This window comes from Colias croceus, chromosome 25 (assembly GCF_905220415.1).
Source record: "Colias croceus chromosome 25, ilColCroc2.1".
Classification (NCBI taxonomy): Eukaryota; Metazoa; Arthropoda; class Insecta; order Lepidoptera; family Pieridae; genus Colias; species Colias croceus.
Window position 1 is genome coordinate 1,847,947 of NC_059561.1, and position 23,681 is coordinate 1,871,627.

The 23,681-nt window shown below is 32.8% G+C and overlaps 1 long non-coding RNA gene across 1 annotated transcript in view; it reads right to left on the minus strand.

Annotated features, from left to right (window-relative positions):
* Positions 1 to 3,893: 3,893 nt before the first annotated feature.
* LOC123703087 overlaps positions 3,894 to 23,681 on the minus strand; it is a 55,394-nt gene continuing 35,606 nt past the window's right edge. Inside the window, exons 2-3 of the long non-coding RNA XR_006752950.1 lie at positions 8,749 to 8,818; positions 3,894 to 3,926 (exon numbers count right to left, since the gene is read on the minus strand). This is a non-coding gene — a long non-coding RNA (uncharacterized LOC123703087). The remainder of the gene's footprint in view (positions 3,927 to 8,748; positions 8,819 to 23,681) is intronic.

Sequence of the window (23,681 nt, forward strand, 5' to 3'; positions counted from 1 at the left end):
TAGCTGTCGTATACCTATTTTCTGAGCCAGCACGAGCAACTTTGTCTCCGCAACTATTTGTGTCTCCCATCAATTTGTATGGGGAGTTGCGTCGCTACGTGCGCGCACTTTCATACTAACCCATGGGTGGGAGAGATAAAATAGTTGCGGAGACAAAATAGTTGCGGAGACAATGTTGCTCGTGCGCGCTGGCTCTAACTCATATTATGCTCATATAACGGTAAAATAAAACTAATTTCCGTCTTCTTTAAAGAAACATAACAAAAAATACACAAACAAATACTTATTTGTAAACTATGTTCGAAAAAAGCTTTTCTTTTCCCAACATTTAGGCTGTATTTGATAAAAAGCAGTAAAACAAAAGAACAATAGATACCATTAATTAACTTGGAAAGAAAACCAATTGTTTCTAGCTGAGCGGTGAACGGAATCTCGCAAATACTTTCTTAAATACGGCTATATATAATGGACAAAAATGTATGGAGTCGCCGTACGTTTTTAAGGCGTTCAAGTCTCCTAGGTTTTCGTTGTTTTTCATGCTTAAATCTTACAATATTACTAGTATTGTATTCTATTATCTCTGATTACAATACAAACAAAAAAGAAACTGATTTAATATTATGTTTGTTGTAGAAATGGATAAACTCAAAAACCACTACTTAAACCAATTTTTTAAATTCCTTAACTATTGGAAAGGTCTATAAATAATTTCTAAGTGACATCTACCTTTTTTACCTTTCAAGCGACACCGGAGCAAGCAAGCTACTAAATAAACAAAACAGTATTTCCAAATGCTAACTATATAAACCAGCGCTAGTTAAAAAGTGCATACATTTAAAAGTACAAGGCCGAAGTTTTAACAAAAATATTAATTAAGCATTGTTCAAACAATGAATTGTTTAAAACAGAACTACGGGAGACGGGGCATTTTAAACAATACAGGTGTTGTATTTTGTCTCGACCTCGTAAAAAAAATTGGTACTAGTTCTTAATGTTTATATGTTACGGATAATGTGGGTAATGTGGACATTTTATATAATGCCCGTGTATAGATTACATGGTAATGGAGCCTATTTATATGTAATTAACACGCTTTTATTAGCTTCTTGCATGTTTGTACATAATAGACTCTTTTTGACTCGTTTTTGATATTTGTACACTTATCAAGGATCGGTGACAATAAATAATATTATGAATTTTAGCCCAATTTTTCCTATCCAGTGACAGGTTTTAAACAATAAGAAATGTAACTTTTATGAAACATAAGAGGAAAAATTTACTTCAAACAATACTAATAAGGAAAATATTAAAAAAATAAATAAGAAAGATAATGTCTTAACTCTAACGAATTGTAAATTACAATATTTTTTGTTCATTGTTTATAAAATGAAGCAAAGGAAAATTGTACTTTGTGATCGAAGTTTGAGATTATTTTTATTATATTTGCTTATAGTAATCAGAGGTTTTATGAAACTGGGTTACTAGGTTACAAGAAAAAGTATGAAAATATATAGTTATCAATGTGGGCTTTGGAAGATATCCTTGCCCCATAAATTATAGAAAAAAGCTATCGCTATCTAGAGACAATTATAGCTTCAGATTTTTGCACAAATTTTTACGCAGTTTTTTTAATACCTATGCAGTAATAAATAAAAATCAAAGTGTTACCAGCTCAGGCGCTCTTTACCGTATTAAAATATTTTTTTAGTTCAATGTCTAAATAAAAAAATGTAGTCTATAATGACATTATAATATACTAGCTGTGCCCCGCGGTTTTACCCGCAGTGCTCCGCTCCTGTTAGTCTTAGTGTATTGATATATGGCCTATAAATATTCCTCGATAAATGGGCTATCTAACACCGAAATAATTTTTCAAACCGGACCAGTAGTTCCTGAGATTAGCGCGATCAAACAAACAAACAAACTCTTAAGCTTTATAATATTAGTCTAGATTCTCTGAATATTAAAATAAAACTATTTCATACCTAAACCATTCTACTAAACTGCGGAATACGCAGTTCCTAGAAAATTCCAATAGCACTAGAACTTCATCCCCTGTAAGTGTCAATTTATGTCACACGTCACGTTCCATGACGCTTTCACTGTAACATATGACGTCTTTTTAATCTATCCTATAGCGTCGTGTTTCTCGGAATTTTGAAACGTGTTAGAAAGATATAATACTAAAGTATTATTTTTAATAATTGTTAGTTTAATTTTATATAAGCAACATAAATTATCATTCGGCTGTAACGTATTTAATCATAGTAGTCCAGGGGCCTTAGACAAAGTAACAATTACAAAACAATAACGAAGTTAGAAATCGCAAAAATGTATGGGATTGACATTAGATAGACCACGTGATCTAACGCGGCGTATGTCAATCCCATACATTTTTGCGATTTCTAACTTCGTTATCGTTTTGTAATTGTTACTTTGTCGAAGACCCCAGGCTCTTCATTTGGCGATACTATATAATTAATTACCTATCGTGTATTATTCAAAGAGGTCAATTTAACAGCGTCATTTAAAAAAGAAGGTAGGTTTTTATTGAAACGGCTGATTTAACTAGTTGTCTGCAACATACCTATATGGTATAAATTACCCCCGTGGTTAAAATTTGTATTTGATGGAATCTCACTTGTGTTCCTCTGCTCGAATCGCGATGAAATGTAGCATAAAAACAGACAATAATTTATGCCAAAAATTCAAATCATTACAATGCCAATTATTGTAGATGTAGTAGTTCTGAGATTTTGTTAAGGTTAAAACTAGTGCACTTTATATGTACCTGTGTCCTGTACTGGGAACAAAATACATATATGGGCTGATGATAATGATATTTGTTCATCATCATCATCATCAGCAGCCAATATACGTTCCCACTGCTGGGATACGGGCCTCCTATGAGGGTACAGGCCACAATCCACCACGATGGCCAAGTGCGTATTGGCGGATGACACATGTCGTCGAACTTTTTAATTCTTTGACATGTCGGTTTCCTCACGATGTTTTCGTGTGATATTTGTTAATAAATTAAAATTAAGGAAAGATGTAACTTGACTTCTAATACAGCTTATATAAAAGAAAAGAAACGATTATGCCCACACGACAAACTTCCCTTGGGGTTTTTTAAAAACCATTTTATCTGGAAACTTTATACTTTTCAAACAAGAAAATGAACTAAGTTTTTGCTTCGTTTAATACAACTTGAAGTTGGTTACGAAATACTTAAGGGTGGTTTTGTGTAAGAAATAAAATGTTGAATTATTCTGATATTTTTGACGTCGTAAATAGAAACTTTGTATAATTTTTCTAACTTTTATTTTTATAAGTTTTGCCCAGTAGGTATTGTAAACATTTTTTCGGCTTTTCACAATATTTAGCAGAAATCATAACATAAATAATTGTAAATTGTGTTTAACAAAATACTATTAATATGCTATTGGGTAGAGAATTCCAATTAGAAACAATTTTTATTCTTTTATTGCATAAAAAGTTAATTAATATATCAGATTTGCCGACCCGACAGGCGACAAACGTTTTTCTTTCGCACACACTGTCAAAATGGTCACTAATTAAAAGCTTATTTTTCTTTTTAAATCATCCTATTTACAAAATATTAGAAACATTAAAAATTATGAACTAAATTCATTCATAGGCATACGTTTTCCTTGAACTATAAATCTGATATTCCATAGTATTTTACCTGTTCCTATGATTCGATATGATTAATGATTATTGATTTCATTTCTAATTTCGATAACAGACAATATTGCCTTTAATAATGCCATTCTTCAATAATACGAACAAATAAAAATACCTCAATCCCACATATTATTGCCGTGTATATAGTTTTGTACTTACCATTATTCCTGTGGCCGGGTAAATCTCGCGTAATCCCGGGCGAGGTTTGTGCGGTATTCCTGGAAAAGATAAGATTATATGGGTTTATCTTTTTGCTTCTTATGGAACTTATAATTGGAATCGTATTGACGTGTAATTGGAAAAGTTTCGATTGATTTGATTCGTATGTTTGATTTGTTTGATGTCTAATCCTTAGGTCTAATCTTTATAAATAAAATTCGCCAAATGTGTTGCTAAGTAAACTTGAAAACGGCTCGACTTTTTAACGTTTTTGTTAAGACACAACACGTTCTTGTAGAGAGAAAATACGTAAAAGGGGCGATAGGGCAGAACAATGTCAGTCGGGGCAGCTAGTGCATAATAAAAAAGAGCGTCTGTGACGAGCAGACGTCTCAGAAGTGAAACTTCTTTGGCAAGATTCAAAGTTACCAAAAACGTCGCCCTACTTCGGTATTTCCATGTAGCGACCTTGAAATTTTACTCTCAACGCGCCTAAAGAAGTTTCACTTCAAAAAGAAGCCCTAATTTGTAAGATTGTAAGATAATATGCTTTCTTATAAGATTACATAATATTGCACGTAAAATTGATATAATCACAAACAAAGTTCAAGTATAATGGGTTCATAATTGATTGTAATCTAATATAACAATTCAAAGGCTTGATTAAATCTAACTCAATTAATGTTTAACTTTGTAATAACTTTGTTCTTGTAGTGTCAGAAAACAGATAATTTCCATTATATATTAATAATGTTGCAAAAGACTATTTATCTACCGCGGCTTTAGCCTTATAAAAGTTATAAACTAAAAATTGTTTAGTTGTATCAGAAAACAGAAATTTTCCACTATACATCTAAGAATATGGTATAAGAAAAAAAAGCGTGTTTGCCGAGCATACGTGTCAAAAGTGAAACTTCTTTAGCAAGATTCAAATTTACCAAAATCGTCGTCTTAGTCCATGACCAATCCGTGACGCAACGGTATTGCCATGACGCGATCTTGAAATTTCACTCTCACCCTTATAGAAGTTTCACTTCAAAAATATTGAAAGGAGTTTTCTGCTTAAGCTTCTGTTTTATGAAATTTCTACACCAAAAATGTGAGAAAATGACGTCATAGAAACGTGGCCGTTACAAATTTTCTTCTTATCTCTACCCTTTATTTAAAACGAGCAGTACATTAATGTACAAAAGGACAGAATCGCTTTGAAGCACTTTAATGTTGGACAGTGAAATAAAAAGCGCTTATCAGCTGTTCCGCTGGAAAGTCGTTGTTTTATTGCCTTTAAAGTTTTATGGACGCGACTGTACCGATTAAGGATGGTGGTGCAATGAGACTTTACCTTCTCTAGTGTAAAAGTTGCGTAAACGAAATAAAAATAAACTAGTTTTGATGTTTAAAAAAAATGTAGAGATATTGCGAGCGATGTTGTTCTACTTAATGGTTATTTATTTAAATATTTTGTTATAATATTCTTTTATTGTATTGTAATAATATTCTATTTTTGCAATAAAGACTGCTTCACAAAATGATTTCTTACATTCTCATTTTACATCATTACAAATTAATTAAATTAAAATTTACATCATTGCAAAATGATTTCTCACACTTATTTACTTAGTTTTTATTACGATGTTTAAATTTAAAATAATTAACGTCAATACTTTTGTTCATTTCTCCTTTTAACTTAAAATTTACATACGGTGTATTATTTTGTCTTTTCATCTCTGGTGAAACAGTCTCAGACGCGATTCACATAAAAAAAACTCAAATTAGTATATAAATAAGGCTCATTGTGCCACTGCCCTGCCAATTTATGAGTTAAAGAGTGTCAAAGTCACTACATAGCTGCTAGCTAGAGGGTTTATTGCGGTCTGGGATATTAAAACCTGAGTTAAATTTGATTGTTGTTCATTAAACGATGCCTAGGCCTGAATGATTACGGCAAATATTTGAGGGTAGAGACAATTCATTTTGTAAATAACATTACCTACTTACAATTTAGTTATATTTGAATTATAGTCAGTAAAGTTAAAAGAAAATAACCATCGCTTTCACTTGATTACCTACTTGTTAGGTACCTACATTAAAACATACAGTTGAAGCTAATATAAGCGTGTTGAAACGGCACTTTTGTTACGTTTTTTTAAATTATAATAGCTGAAAAAATATTGCATAAAAAATTTAATATACTGAATTTTATACATTATAATTAAAAGTTATTTCGATGTCCAACACAATAATATGTATGATAAGACAATATAACCCTGGCGAAATAATTCATCCTATTTACATTATTACCAAAAGCTCTTACATAAAAAATTAACAAACATTTTATTATCAACACAATCTCACATCTCATAAACCTCATATCATTACCACAGATAAATAATGTACTACTAGTCATTACTAAACCATAAACTACAGAACTATACAGAACAATTGCCATAGACTATAGAACAATAGAGCTGGCATTAGAAAATTATGTCAATGGCTTTACAGAAGGAAACATGCTCCAATGCGTTACTCTCTCAAATAGAGTGCAATCGTTTGGAATAGCCATCTCTGTTTCCTCTTTAGTCTATGTTCTATACTTGAAATTGATAAATGCATGTACGTTTTAAAATTGGTTTGTATTATGATTTTAAACGTTATAAAATTGTTTGTATATTTATCTGTGTTAGTTGTTACGTTAATTTGGAAAATTTTCATTCGTATACATTATGTAATAAGCAATTTATTTATTTGTAGAGTGTTCTTTACACGTAGTAGCTCAATGGATATTGTCGTTTAGTTGTTGAAATAATGTATGCAGTTTTATATTGTACTAGCGGTCCGTCCCGGCTTCGCCCGTGGTACATATTCACGTTTTCTCTACATAAGAACCATCCTCGAACTTCAAGGAATATTATAAAAAAAGAATTAACGAAATCGGTTAAGCCGTTCTCAAGTTATGCGCTTACCAACACATTTTGGGATTCATTTTTATATTATAGAATATAGATGTACTTTTTTCACTTGCAGTTAATACTAAATAGTATATTGTTACCTTGTTCTATTTGTTACCTGCTAGGTACTATCAAATATTTTTTTCTACAAAAAAGTATTTTAATTCTACAAATAATTTTAATTATTTTGCAGAAATTGTGAAAGTAATCAAGAAGTATGATAGCTAACATAACATGTTTCATTCATTTGCAGGTTATATACTTAAAAAGTTTACATATCACATCTTTTCTAATATATATAAATCTTGTGTCACAATGTTTGTCCTCAATGGACTCCTAAACCACTTAACCGATTATAATAAAATTCGCAAACCATGTGCAGTTCGATCCAACTTGAGAGATAGGATAGTTTAAATCTCAAATCGTTTTAGAGAAAGCGGGCGAAGCCGCGGGCGGTAAGCTAGTATTTTATATTTTTCTCTTTTTCGTAAACAACCTTGGTTGTGTATAAATTTCGTTAATTTGGCTATTGACTGACTATTATAACTGATGGGCACTTCACAATGGGCAGCGTTAGGCGAGTATAGGCAATCACGATAGTGTAGAGGGCCTAAATGTCTATCATCGGCTGTCATTGTAGATGTTTATTCATAATCGCCGTAATGGTGGCAAAGTGCAAACATCGACGATTTGTTGGGCCAAAGCTGCCCATTGTGAAGAAGACCCATAAGAAGCTAATCTTTATATTATGATGAGCTAAAATGTAGTATAATCTACCTCTGTACCAAATTTCATCCATATCTATAAAGTTATCTTGTATGAAATAGTAACAATCAAACGCCAATCAATCATTTCACTTCTGTCAATAATTAGAAGATCCAAATACATTTGTTTTCGCTATAATCTCTTGCCCAAACTTAGTTTTATATTATCAGTGTTATAAATGTTTGAAAATGGCATTTTATAGAGCTGCAGAATCGCTTACAAAACTTTGTAATAGTGAACGATTTTACGATACGGCTCCTACTTTTATGCTTACACTAGCTGTATCCCACGGTTTCGCGTGAATGAGTTTATAATTTAATCCTAATGTTGCTTTGGGAATATGCAGTTTAAAGACTAACAGCTAATCCTTATTACGTCAGTTATCTGTGAGTGAAAGGCGCGTCGAAATCGGTCAAGCCATAGGTACCTACTAAAGTTTCGTCGGAATAAACAGACATACAAAAATGTAAATTCTGTACTGTGTTAACATTAATAATAGGAAAAAGCGGTTATATTACAAACATATACTCCAATTTGATACTATAAATTTACTCATACACATACATCAACTCATAGGACTATGGACTATGAGTGTTGAGAAATATATTATAGCGTTCTCTATGCAGCAATTTCCTCTGTTTATGTTGGGTAAGTTTAGATTACGGATTGTTATTATATCATTAACTACGCAGTACGTGACCAATTCAAATTTGTTTATCTAAAATGATCTAGAGGTATAAGAGACGTGGTTATAATAGCATTGGATTTTGTATTATTTGATGTAATTCCTCATTCTAACACTTCGACTTCTTTTAACTCGATATTTACCCACTTTAAACGGGCAGTTTTGATAATACATTAATTTCATGAGTTTAATTGTGACTTTTCCAATTTTAATTATTACCAGCCTTTGTTGAGTTCTTAGTACAGTTGTTTATGAGAAAGAATTACAAACATACAAACATACATTTTTAAGCTATTGCATAGCTTCTATCGCGGGCCTTGAGCGCGGGGACCGAATCGAGAAATTCCGTAACAAAAAAACCTCACGCTCCCCACTCCGACGGGCTCGGAGGTGTGGCTTGAAAGCATGCTATGCAATAGCTTTACCGCGGCAGTCCCCGAGTGCCACACGTCTTTTTTTTAAATATTATGTTAAAATAATTACCTATATTGTTTGAAGAGCAGTCTGTGAGTATCCTTATCTTCTTCTCGAATGTTCACTGTGATTGCGAGAACTGTAACAAAGATTATTTTATAAGCTAAAATGACATAAGTAGCATGAATAATTAACAATTCAATTCTAGTTCTGATAATTCTGATAATGACCTAAAAAATTAACCTAAACTGATACCTTTATTAACAATGTATGTATATTTATTATTAAAATAGTAATTGCCTAGATTACATTGACAAAAATAAAATCGACAATACTAATATTATAAAGCTGAAGAATTTGTTTGTTTGAACGCGCTAATCTCAGAAACTTCACTTTCGTTGTTAGATAGCCCATTTATCGAGGAAGGCATTATCATCACGCTAAGACCAACAGGAGCAGAGCAATGCGGGTAAAACCGCGGGGCAGAGCTAGTAATTATTTCTTTTTTATCCCGGGCCAACCTAGACAGAACCGGGGCCTGCAGCTAGTGTTAAATAATTGGGAAATATGGCTTTCCAGCATACCACATTATGATTAATAATTTTACATAATTAAAATAAATAGCATACCAAAATTATATCAGTTCAACCCGTTTTTATTCCTGAAAGCTCGCAAGCGAAATAATGCGGTTAGCGTACATCCATTAATAATTAAATAAAGCAAACAACCGGTTATAATTTATGGCTGAATTATTATCGATATACAGAAATGCAGTTCAACGAACCGATTATTTTGATGTTCCTGTTATATTTCATACTAGCTTTCCGCCCGCGGTTTCGCCCGCGTAGTTACCGTTTCCATGGGATTTCCGGGATAAAACCTATCCTATGTGTTAATCCAAGTTACTCTCTATATGTGTGCTAAATTTCATTGTAATCGGATCAGTAGTCATTGCGTGAAAGAGTAACAAACACACAGACACAGCCTCACAAACTTTCGCATTCATAATATGAGTAGGATTGGTAGAGGAATTGCAAACCTTTTTTTAATAAAATAAATTAATAAATGTCCTTCTTTATAACACAGTTTTATTATCAACTAATCCCGATTACAATTTGGATGTTTGTGCTGTATACGTTATATTTTTAAATAAATCATTTTATTAAAAATATAAAGTCTTGTAGGTAATATATGTTTACCTACAAGACGAGAGAGGATAAGCGCAATATTTTTAAGCCCTCAATTAGCTAATTACAAACAAAATAATTTGGATTCAATACTTGAGGAAGTTGCAATTTATTCGATGGAATTGTCAATAAATCCGAGCGAGTTTTCAATTCGCTTAGCGGAGATAGAGAATTTATTTCCACTCGCAAAAAATCGTGGTAAAGCTGTGGCCACATTGTTGATAACTTTCGTCTAAGAAATATATTTAAATAATAAAAAATAATTAGTCAAAGACATAAGAAACAAACGTGCCATCTATATTGAAATGTAAACTTAACTAGTCTAACTAACACTATAAATGAAAGTATTTCTATTTTTATGTTCGTGTGTCTGTCACTTCTTTACACCTAAACCAGTGAACTGATTTTGGTAAAATTGTATACAAATATAGTTCCTTTGAATAAACGGGTGAAGCTGCGGAAGGATAGGACGGATACGGATATAACAATTATCATGCATAAAATACTTTTATTCTCGTGGGATACGAGACGGAGTATTTAAAAGGTACCGACAACATGTCGTGAAAGTGGGCATCCACAAAGAGTTTTGTTAATACACTAAATATAGAAGATATTGTAGTGCATACAAATACGGTAAATAAATTCAAAACTCAATACTAATTAATCGAGGTTATTGAAGTTTTCTGGGAATCTGTTTTCGAGAATTGCATTGTTTTATTCAGAACGTTCGTTCGCGATCTACAATATTCTCTCGAATGTTCTACAATGTGGACGCACCCTAAGACTCGGTATAAGACGTTTTTATCACTTCAAGGTTTTAAGGTAATATTTTAGAGTACTTTAGTGCGGCTTCAAGAGAAAATTTTTGCTTACTAGGATGGCAAAACTTACAAGCGGAATATGTTCTGAATAGTACCTACTTGAACGTTCCGGTTTGTTATTTCTTATATCTGTGTTAAAATGGGAAAGAATATAACTTACATTATGAGCTAAGTTTTAATTTATCTTCGTTTTATGTTTCATCAAAATCAATACGTTTTTGTCTACTTGAACGACAAACTTAAAAAAACCGTACTTTTCTCAATCTTTCAGTCAGATCAATTTTAGAAGGAAATAATAAATAACTTGCCTGCATATAAACACAAAGAATTAGACAATTTAGTATATCTAAATTTTGATTTTGTCAACAATTACTTTTTAATATACGGCCTACTAACGAACCGTCCTAATTACAATAAAACATTAAACCAAACGAATAAAAACCTTTAGGAAATGCCAATCAAAGTGGAATTGATTGGCATTTATTGGCAATAAAATACCATAATACCTGTACTTCTCACAGATAAAGTAATCAAACCCTATAATAATTAAATATAAGTAAAATAAAATCATTTAAAACACTGCGAAACAAATTTAACATTTATGGGAACTCGTAAAACGGGGCATGAAAATTTAAACGAATCTCCGTATAAATTAGATTTGAGGTCGACTCTATGTCATTTGCGATTTAAACACTTTTCTGGCTTATGAAAATATAATTGATATTGAAATCCTACTAATATTATAGACGCGAAAGTTTGTGATTCAGGATGGATGTTTATTATTCTTTCACGCAAAAACTAATGAACCGATTACAATGAAATTTGGCAAGTAGGTAGCTAAAGAGACACAAGCTACTTTTTATTCGAGAAATCCCATAGGAACTGCAACTATCCAGGTTTTTCTTTGTAAAAGCGGGCAAAGCCGCGGGCGGATATCTAGTGATTACATATTAGTTCGTGGGTATCCTTTGGGAGATAGGTCATATTATGACATCAACTGCTTTAATGTAGAAGAAAAAAGTGCGTTAAGTTTGAATGTGCTTGTATTTTTAAATTTGTCTGTCTGTTAGCTGCGGATGTTATAGCTAACAAATGCATTTAACGGATTACTCAATATAATGATATAATGTTCGTTTAAAAGTAATTTGTATTATATGTATTATTAAATACAGTTACACAAAAAATCAAACAACTATTGATATATTACGCCTTTAGTACACCGACGCGTTCGCGTGCGGCAGCGAATCTCTGCGAAACTACAGCGTAGCGAAATATTCTGCGAAACGTTAGTACACAGCAATGTTTCGCAACTTTTTCGCATTGATATGCCATTGTCATTTTTGACGACTGCAGGTGCAGACATAATTTCAGAATGTCATCTCAGTCAATGTCATTTTTAGCAACTGGTGACACATACATAACAATATATTTTTCTTATCGTTTGGGTGAATGCACCGTTTCAAAGATAGTAACTCAAGTATGCGAACAAATTTGGAAAATACTACAGCCAGAGTACATCCCGGTTCCTTCTACTAAAACATGATTGGAAATAGCTGAAGCATTTCAAACAATATGGGGTTTTCCTAATTGCCTCGGGAGTATTGACGGCAAGCATATTGTTATTAAATGTCCACCTAACAGCGGCTCACTGTTCTATTGCTATAAAAAACGATTTTCTACTGTGTTATTGGCAATAGTTGATCCACATTACAAATTTACTTACATAGATGTAGGATCATAATTATGGTAAAGATTCCGATACTACAATATTTGAGAACGCATCATTTTATCAGCTTTTAAAAAGTGGACGGTATCTGAATTTGCCAGCTCCAAAACCTTTGCCAGGTTTCAAACAGACTACACCACATGTATTCATTGAAGATTTAAATTAGAAACCTTTCTAATGAGACAAGAGACGCAGCAATGAATGATAATGATAAAAAAAAGATTTAATAAATCATTAAGTAGGTAGGGCACGAGTAGTAGTAAAATGTGCGTTTGGCATTTGGCAATAACCAATTTTCGGACACTTTAGGAGCATTCGTACCAATGCATGCCAATAGACATAGGGCAGACTTAGCAGCGCTTAATGTTCGATCACAATTTGTAAATTATTTCAAAGAAAATTAAAAACATAAAATGTATGAAATATAAACAATAAATTTTTTACCATCTATCAGAGTCTGTTCTTGAAGTTTTCTCCATGCTACCTCTTTTTTGTACGTATTTTTATAATCTGCGTGTCCAATTGCGTATAATACGGGATAATCTCGAATAGAATGCAAAAATAATTCAGTATTTTCGGCATCCAATGATATTTTATGTATAGATACGTTATTATAATACTCACAATATAGTATATAAATAAACAAATAGTTGCCATGGCAATTGGCATTTTGGTACGTTGGTGGCGTATGGTGGCGTATCTACCTCTTGTTTCTATATAAATATAAATATATTATTATCTGTACATATAATAAATCTGTAGAAGGGTCAATTCTATACATTGAAAATATTGAAAAAGTAAATAGCAGAGGGTGTTACTGGATCGATACCAAACCCAAATATGTGATTAAAAAAATTTTTGTCTGCTGTCTGTCTGTATCTGAAGACATCACGTGACTAACTAACGGTTCGATTTCGATGAAACTTGGTATAATTATACCTTATTATCCTGGGCGTAAAATAGGATACTTTTTATCCTGGAAAAATACGTAGAAAAACATTTATCTTAATTTTTCAGTTTTATCCATAGACGTTATTCTGTAGAACCGCGAACACACGTTGCTTATTAGTATAGGCTTAGCCGTATTTGGGTCCAATAGATATTTATAATATGTCATTGTCAGAGTTACTCAAAATGGAGAAATAAACCATCCACTCGAAGACCGACATCCGCGCGGACGGAGTCGCGGGCGGAAGCTAGTTTCTATATAATATAGTATATAAATAAACAAATAGTTGCCATGGCAATTTGCATTTTGGCACGTTGGTGGCGTACTTGGTGGCGTATCTAGGTACCTCTTGTCTATATCTATACATATAATAAATCTGTAGAAGGGTCAATTCTATACATTGAAAATATTGAAAAAATAAATAGCAGGGGGTGTTACTGGATCGATACCAAACCCAAATATGTGATAAAAAAAAATTTTGTCTGTCTGTCTGTCTGTCTGTCTGTCTGTCTGTATGTGAAGGCATCACGTGAAAACTAGCGGTTCGATTTCGATGAAACTTGGTATAATTATACCTTATTATCCTGGGCGTAAAATAGGATACTTTTTATCCTGGAAAAATACGTAGAAAAAAATAATCTTAATTTTTCAGTTTTATCCATAGACGTTGTTCCGTAGAACCGCGAACACACGTTGCGTATTATTATAGGCCTAGCCGTATTTGGGAATTGGGTCCAATAGATATTTATAAGATGTTATTGTCAGAGGTATTCAAAATGGATAAATAAACCATCCACGCGAAGACCGACATCCGCGCGGATGGAGTCGCGGGCGGAAGCTAGTATATATTATTTCTATATCACTTCTATATAATATCATTGTCCATGGAAGCGAAAATCTGTCCTCACCGACAGAATGCGAGCGGACGCTATGCGATGCGAAACTTCACTAGCGAAACTTATGCGTCTGTGTAATGGCCATTTCGCAGTTCCTTGCGAAACAATACTGACAAGGACGCAACTATTTCATCTATCTATGTGCTAGAGTGAGACATATCATATGCGAAAACCTTCCATACTACTGACAGATTTTTCGTTTTTTCGCTGCCGCTCGCGAATGCGTCGGTGTACTAAAAAGGCGTAGTACACAGCAATGTTTTCGCAACTGTTTCGCAATGCGTCTGTGTAATGGCCATTTCGCAGTTCCTTGCGAAACTATACTGACAAGGACGCAACTATTTCATCTATCTATGTGCTAGAGTGAGACATATCATATGCGAAATCCTGCCATAGTACTGACAGATTTTTTGATGTTTCGCTGCCGCACGGGAACGCGTCGGTGTACTAAAGGCGTTAAGAAGAGCTGGAACGTCAACACATTTACACATTGCACATGTTAGGCCGGGAGATACTGACACAAAATTTCGGGTCATTTGTAACAGGATAGCGGTCTAGAAGGGTCTTAGTACGCAATGACAAAAAGAAAAATGATGGTCAGAACGCTGGTACCGGCGGACTACATCTTTTTTATGGGCTATCGGTAAATTCTAAAATTTTTGTGTTACAAATCGTTTGACTTTCGCTATTTATACGACGAGTTCGACTAACGCCCACGCGACTAGACCGCCGGTACCAGCGTTCTGACCATCATTTTTCTTTTAGTCATTGCGTAATAAGACCTCTGTAGAACCGCCATTCTGTTACAAATGACCCGAAATTTTGTGTCAGTATCTCCCGGCCTACGTATGTGTCATATTTTGCAATTGTTTATAAATACAGGGTGATGTAATTGGTGTAGTACGAATATCTAAAAATCTATGAAGAATTTTGTGATACAGTAAATGGAAGAATTATAGACTATTTTACAGTATTTAATAAAATCATTTAATTTTTTGTTCATTTTCATTAGAAATGTCAATTTTTCTCACCAAGGTGGAAATTTTGATGATAAGGATCTTGTTAGAAAAATATAAATTTTGACTAAAATAGGCATTTTTTTTTTCAAAAATCAAATTACTAATTAATAATCAGAGTTATCACATTATTAAAAAAAATAAGCCAAACTATACACAATTTTTACTTGATGATCCTCAAAGATCATGGACATAGTGTATTGCGCCTTCCACCATACCATCCAGAACTCAACCCAATAGAGTTACTATGGGGCATAATTAAAGGGAAAGTAGCATCACAAAATGTGAACTTTAACTTGAAAACTGTGGAAGAATTATTTAGAAAGGAAGCAAATGCCATATTAGTCTGGATATGTTTAGTGACGTTTGGAGAAAGACGCGAGAACATGAGGAAAAATATATTCAATTAGAACCAAAAGTAGATAATTACACTGACTCATTTACTGACGGCGAGTTCTTCGAGCGATGAAAGTTTCAGTGAAGTAGAAGATTACGATTAGGTATGATTAAATAGATTCTTCTTCTTCTCTATAGATACTGCTCTCTGAATTGGTGGTAAATGTTAAAACTGTTAAACTGCTAAGACGATTCAAAAGTGCTTCTAGAAGAAGTCTAATTGTATAAATGTTTGAGTTTGAGTTTAAAACCAATAGTGTGAAAATTATACAATAAACATGTAACACATATTTGTTAGCGCGTATTGGTAGGTATTACGTACTTACTACAAATATAATATTTCTTAGATATCTTTACTCGACTAAAGTCAGGACAAGACTGCTCCGCAACTGCAGAAGACGTCCGTTATTTAAATCATTATCAAAACAACCATCCGTGTGTTGGGAGTGAGCGCACGTGTTATTTGTATTGTTTTTATGACCTGAAATTTAATTATTATTTGATAATTGAATGATTATTAATACTTTTATCCAGTTGATTATTATTAGAATAAATAATTAACTTCATCAATTGATTTACTTTTAAAGTATAATTTTACAGGTAAATTATGAGAGCTTTCATAATTATATTTGCATAATATATTTATCTACAACGCACCCATTTTACAATTCAAGTCTAAAATGAAACTAGAGTCGCATTTATTTTTGAACATACTGTAAGTGAAATTGCATAAGTGTGAGTACTGTGAACATGCCAGCTTTCCTTAATTGACCGATACATACAAAATACATAGGTACCATAAAGACGATAAATTATAAAACTAAATATTAAACATGTACAATATGAGAAAACCCAATTAGTGTAATATTTCTTGTTTCATTCAGTATCACTTATATTATGTTAAAAAATAATAAATATTATGTGTACTAAGTATTGACTTGTAAATAAATCTTCGTCTTTTCCACAGCTCGACTGAGAGTCTGTCTTAATGAATGAGAGTTGAATCTCTCAGGATTATACCTCTTAGCACTTAGTGTTTATGTACATATACCTAGGTAGTAAAGATAGAAGCATTGGTGAATAGATAATATATATAGTCGCAATTTGTTGAAATATTTTTGTAACTAGCTTTACGCGCGTGACTTCGCCCGCTTTGTAGCTTAATAAATTATATGCTAAAACGTTTTTAGAGAACCAATTTATCTATTAAAAAAACCTCATCAAATTCCTTTGCGCAGATTCAAAAACAGTGACTTTGTTTTTTATTACGTACTGATAATAATTTAATTAGTATGTTACCTACCTTAGATAGGCAGGTACCTTTTTTTGTCTTGTTTTATGCATGAGTTTTACAATGCAGTTGATATTACATGCTGTTAATAGGAAATATATGTTTGCTTAAATTTTTATCACTTTTCCAAAAAGCGACTCAACCGTTCTTTTAATAGAGGAAGTTACCTTATATTTCACATACTCAAGTTTAAAATTATTTAAGACATACATTTAAAAAATATGTTAACAACAATTACACGTTTATGGACATCATTAATTAGTTGCCATGGTAACGAGTTCTTTCATTAGCATTTAATTCTTTTATTTCTATTTCTAAAAACCCACAACATATTAGTCTTTGTGTAGTTTAACGCAAAAACCTCTTTGAATTTAATTTAAGAATAGATTTCCGCCCGCGGCTTCGCCCGCGTTTTCAAAGGGAAAAACCCGCATAGTTTCCGTTCCCGTAGAATTTCCGGGATAAAACTTAACCTATGTGTTAATCCAAGTTACCCTCTATATGTGTGCTAAATTTCATTGTAATCGGTTCAGTAGTATTTGCGTGAAAGAGTAACAAACACACACGCATCCTCACAAACTTTGCAATTATAATATTAGTAGGATAGGATAGTAGGATAAGATAGTAGGATAGATTATTAGGATTGTGTTAATTGTCGCAAATTCTATTGAAAGAAAAACTTAATTATAAACCCAACAGTACATTTACAAGCAAATAAAAAGTGTAGTGAATGCTTTCTCTTGCTCATTAACTAATTGCGGAATACATTAGCTATTCAACAGATATAAATGGTTTAAAGAATTATTTCAATGCTCTTTTAATATTGTTTTGAACGTTTAACCTATATCTATTATGTGTTTAAATATATATATCATGTTAAAGTTGTATAAAGACTAATTATTGAAATTACGTATTTCATACATAAAGCCAACATTATTATGTATGTTATTTCAGTAAAATTGTTTGTAATACCAAAATTTAAGCTTTTAAATATTTAATGCGTCATTTTATACAGTCGTGTATAAACACTGTATAACAGATAATATAATACTACTAGCTTACCGCCCGCGGCTTCGCCCGCTTAGTCTAAAACCTAATAAATTATATACTAAAACCTTCCTCTTGAATCACTCTATCTATTAAACAAACCGCATCAAAATGCGTTGCGTAGTTGTAAAGATTTAAGCATACAAAGGGACATGGGGACAGAGAAAGCGACTTTGTTTTATACTATGTAGTGATGTAGTGATAGTGATATTATATAACTGTATTGCAATTGCTATCTTTGTCTATATGTGTGTTTATTTAAATCCAGACCAATAATTGTATCAATTTTGAATACTCTTACCAGATTTTATGAGACGAAAGTTTTACTATGCGTATATTATCTTGTATGTAATTGGCAATTCTCAATTGACATTCACCGATAGGTCCAAATTAAGGCAGTAGGACTAACATGGTGCTATAAACATATAGTTCGGGCACATGATACCGAAATATTAGAAAAAAAATGGTTGTCTGTAAAGTTGGTTTACTGACGATAGTTGAACGTGACAACTGCAACGTCTTAAGGCCGATTGTGCTTCTTTGTCGTTCGTTCCGCGCTCTCGCTTGCACTTCAAGCCTTACATGGAACGCCTCAGAGCGAGGTAACTCCGCATGAGTCATGTTTTTTAACCGACTTCAAAAAAAAGGAGGAGGTTATCAATTCGGCCGGTATATTTTTTTTTTTTTTTTTTTTTTTTATGTATGTACACCGATTACTCCGAGGTTTCTGAACCGATTTACGTGATTCTTTTTTTGTTCGATGCGGGATAGTGTCGAATTGGTCCCATAAAAATTTTATTCGGCTAGGCCTAGTAGTTTTTATTTTATGAGCATTTTTGTCTGTACTCGATGACTTAATTTCAATGTAGCAAGTAACTTTGATTCACTTCCCGGTAACCGATTGAGCTGAAATTTTGTATACGAATGTAAATTGGATAGCGATGAAATATTATCATGACATGGAGCTGATCTGATGATGGAATCGGAAGGTGGCCATAGGAACTCAGTAATATATTGACTCAACTTTATCGAGTTTGGGCTCGTTTGATTCGTGTTGAAAAATACACTAAAAAGTATTAAATAAAAATAACTGCGTTAAAAACAACCGACTTCAAAAACGGAAAAGTAAGAAATAAAAAGATTTGATATTATTAATTACTACATATTATTTTTATGTGCTATTTATTAAATAGGTTTGAAGTCGGTGCCAAACACTAAGCACTTAGTATTAAGCCCATGCACCGACATCAAACCTTTTTAGTAAATAGCACATAAAAATAATATGTAGTAATTAATAATATCAAATCTTTTTATTTCTTACTTTTCCGTTTTTGAAGTCGGTTGTTTTTAACGCAGTTATTTCGTGCATGCAACCGGCTCTATCGAATTATAAGACGTTGTCACATCAAAAATTGATTGTCTGTAAAGTCGGTTTACTGACGATAATTGAACGTGACAACGTCCGATTGTGCTTCTGTGTCGCTCGTTCCGCGCTCTCGCTCGCTCTTCAAGCCTTACATGGAACGCCTCAGATGAGTCAGAGCGAGGTAACGCCGCATGAGTCATGTTTTTTCGTGCGTGCAGCCGGCTTTATCGAATTGGTGCGTGTACTAGTGTACACACGTAAGAAGTGAAACTTACTTACTACTACTACTTACTTTATGACCTTATTTTTCAAAAAAATAATTTACTATATGCAACTTTACAGAAATACCTATTCACGCGTGGTAGGGATAAGAAAAACATGGCGCGTTACGGAAAAATGTCACGCGTAACGAAAAAATGTTACACTAATTTTTTTTCCAACCCCGATAAAGAAAATTTTCGAAACGTTTCACTTCAAAAACCGGTGGGATTATGGCCTTGCCTAGTCGAATCAAGGTTCATGGTCCAGTATCTTTAACATGTTTCAAATATTTAAAAATTGCATTGAATGCTATAAAATTTAAAATTATAAACGCAATGCAAAATGCAAGACCGACAGATACTTTCCTCTGTATAATATAAGCGAAGACAGTCGCACACGGTTATGAAGTGACGTCAGTTCATTTTAATATATGTGACTAGAACAAAAGAACACCCTGTACCTATTTCAGAACGAATATTAAGACACAATGTACTATAAAAATACATGCAAAGTTAGCGGTAGTTTTATTTAAAAGTTGCACGTTTGTTTCACTGTTTTTCGAATCCGTGTGCGCGTAGTTTTCAAAGTAGGATTAGCATATTTTTAGGTTTAGGTGGAAAAATGTGAAAAATGTAAGTATAGGATTTCATTTAAATGAGTTAAGTCAAAGGAAGTGTCTCACCGTTTTGCAATGAAAAAATACTGTTAGTTACATCTTTATTAATATTAAAACAAAAGATGTGTATATTATAGATACACATGCTTACAGCTTACAGCAAGAGTGAAGCGGTTACTCGGTCTAATATCAAACGTGAATTTTTGTAGATCAAACAAACAGTATTAAATCCTGTATAAGATTTAATACTTAGTGAAATCATAGGCCGAATATGCTCCTAGCCGGTGCAATTAATGAAACCGTAGAATGTAGGAATTAATAAATTAAGAAAAAAAAACATGTCCTGCAAACCCCACGACCATGGTCACCGCACACTCACTGAAGCTGAATACAACTTGTTACCGGGTGCCACGAAAATTGAAATTTTCAGTGTTGAATTTCAACCGCGTCTGAATGAAGCCTCATTAAACGCGATGGCTGCGCAAATTGCGATTTATTGTCGGCGAAACTGTCGAGCCGCTGGAAGTTTTATTTATGAATGAATTACCGCTAAATTATGGTCACCCGCCTTTAGGTTTTGTGTTCCAAGCTTGCTTGTTGCGTTGTATAGAATGAATAGCTATCTTTGGTAGTTGTGTTTATTTCTTTTATTCAAAAGTGGAAAGACACATTGTATATGGGTATAATTTGGTAATTATGGAGGACAAAAGAGTACTGAATTGTATACAGAATATATTAATTAAGCATTTCTATTATGAATAATATGTAGTATTTGATGAATAGATGTGCATTAAATGTAGGAATAGCTTATTATAAAATATTTTATTATGATAACATTTTAAATTATAAGAAATACAATCATTAATCACAAGTGATATAAGGTTTAAAGACATTTATTCCCATTAAGACATAAAGTCACTTACATGAGAAACTTAAATTTTAAACATAGGTATTTATAAAAAAATATCATTCGTTAGATAAAAATTTAGAGTAAGTTACATACTATAAACATAAGTTTAGGTTAGGTACTCATAGAGATATATATATACTCATATTATAAATCAATAGTTTGTTTGTTTGAACGCGCTTATCTCAGGAACTTAAGTTCCGATTTGAAAAATTCTTTCGGTGTTATATAGCCCATTTATTGAGGAAGGTTATAGGCTATGTAATATTATCATGACCCTTAGACCAACAGGAGCGTAGCCACGCAGGTGAAACCACGGAGCGCAGTTGTATCAGATAAAAATTGCAGTAAATCTCGATGAATATTATGCTCGTAGCATATCTACAGAGATATATGCTACGATTCGTAGCACATTCTACGAAACACAATAACATAATCTAAATTTGCTTCTCTATCAATAAAATCCATTTATGTTATTATTATTTAACATCTTATTTTATCCCATCCATAACTTGCATATTTTCATTTCTATTGTCTTTTCTAATTTTGTTCAATGCACACATATACCTATTTTGATACTAGTGGTCCGCCCCGGCTTCGCCCGTGGTACATATTTCGCAATAAAAGGTAGCCTATATCCTTTCTCGGGTATCAAAATATCTCCATACCAAATTTCATGCAAATTTGTTCAGTAGGCGTGATTGAGTAACAGACAGCAGACAGAGTTACTTTCGCATTTATAATATTAGTATGGAAGTATGGATTCCATATTACATACTATTTAAATAGCGACCTATAACCATAACCAAGAAGTAGTAAAATGCAAAAAAAGTATAAACAGTTACACCAACGAACGTTTCACTAATTGCTTTCTAATGAAGCTGAGTTTTTGGAGTGCAAACGAAATTACATTAGTAATTAGAGCTGTGCCGTTCCACGATACGTTTCGGCTTAATGGTCCAAATGTAGACCGCATTTGACGTAATATTATGTTGGTGTATTGTGCTAGTTTTTATCACTACATAGTACAAAACTAAGTCGCTTTCTCCGTCCCTATGCGTATGCTTAAATCTTTAAAACTACGCAACGGATTTTGATGCGGTTTTTTTAATAGATAGTCACTCTATCTATTCATTCAAGAGGAAGGGTTTATTATATAATTTATTAGGTTTTAGACAAAGCGGGCGAAGCTGCGGGCGGTAAGCTAGTTTATGTATAATGAATTAATCTCGTTTTTTTCTTTACGCTTCAAAACAAGTTTGACTAGATTAGCCTGCGAACGAATCCGTGTGCAAAAACAAGTATTTTATAGCCTACGTGCTACATCATATCATTGCCAAGTGACATCAAAATCGGTTCAGTAGTTTTCGGGAATTAATGTACGCATTCACACAAATTTAGTCAAGTCAAATAAGATTTTCTTACGATGTCGGTTAAAATATTATAAAACGATTTTAATGTTTAATATTCCTTCTTAAATTTAATTAAATGAAATTTAAACCGATCCCATTATAACGCTTGTGGAATTTAATTAGAGTGAAAAAGAAGTAAATTTGATAATTGAAACGTAACTGAATATTGTACAGTGTCTATGAATTACAAGGATTGCGAAATTTGGACATTCTCGAATTTACATTATATTAATTCATTGAGTTAATCACAAGAATGATTACTAACCCAAAACTACATACATCAATTATATTTGAAATAAATAAGAACGATATTTCCATGTTCTTAAAGTTTTCAGATAAGATAAATATGTGTATAATATAATATTTTATTCAAAAGACCATTCGATATTTTAAGAATGAACCATAGGATAATATTATAGAAAGAAATATCATCAATAATCACAATAATCATATTATAGAAAGAAAGAAGATTGCCAATAGCTAGAGGCTTATCTTTAATTTAAATCAATCATACTAAACAATTTTCTTAATAGCTATGCAATGATTTTACAACTAAACAGACCACATAACGTGTATTACGTAACATACACTACATAAACCACATACCGCATCCAAAATATAGCGCATCCACACCGTCTCAAATTGCAAGGAAGAGCGAAACAGTAATTTTGCTTACAGCGTTGTATCCGGTTAATTTTAACTACAACGCCGGCAATAATTTGTAAATTCAACCGCGAAACATGAACGTTTGTATTATATTACTTTATTGTGTGTTTGTGTTGAAATACTAGCTTTGTAGTGTGATTTTGTACGCCATATTAGGATTATCTATACTTAATATTATAAAGCTGAAGAGTTTGTTTGTTTGAACGCGCTAATCTCAGAAACTACTGGTTCGATTTGAAACATTCTTTCGGTGTCAGATAGCCTTTGATGAGCATTGCGGGCCACACCTAGTTATATTATGAACGTGAAAGTATGTGAAAATGGATGTTAGTAATTACTCTTCCACGTAATACTGCACTGTACGGATTTTGATGATACTTGGCAGTGATGTAGCTTAAATGTAGTAGAATATCATAAAGGCCACTCGCTTTCGCCCATGTCTTCG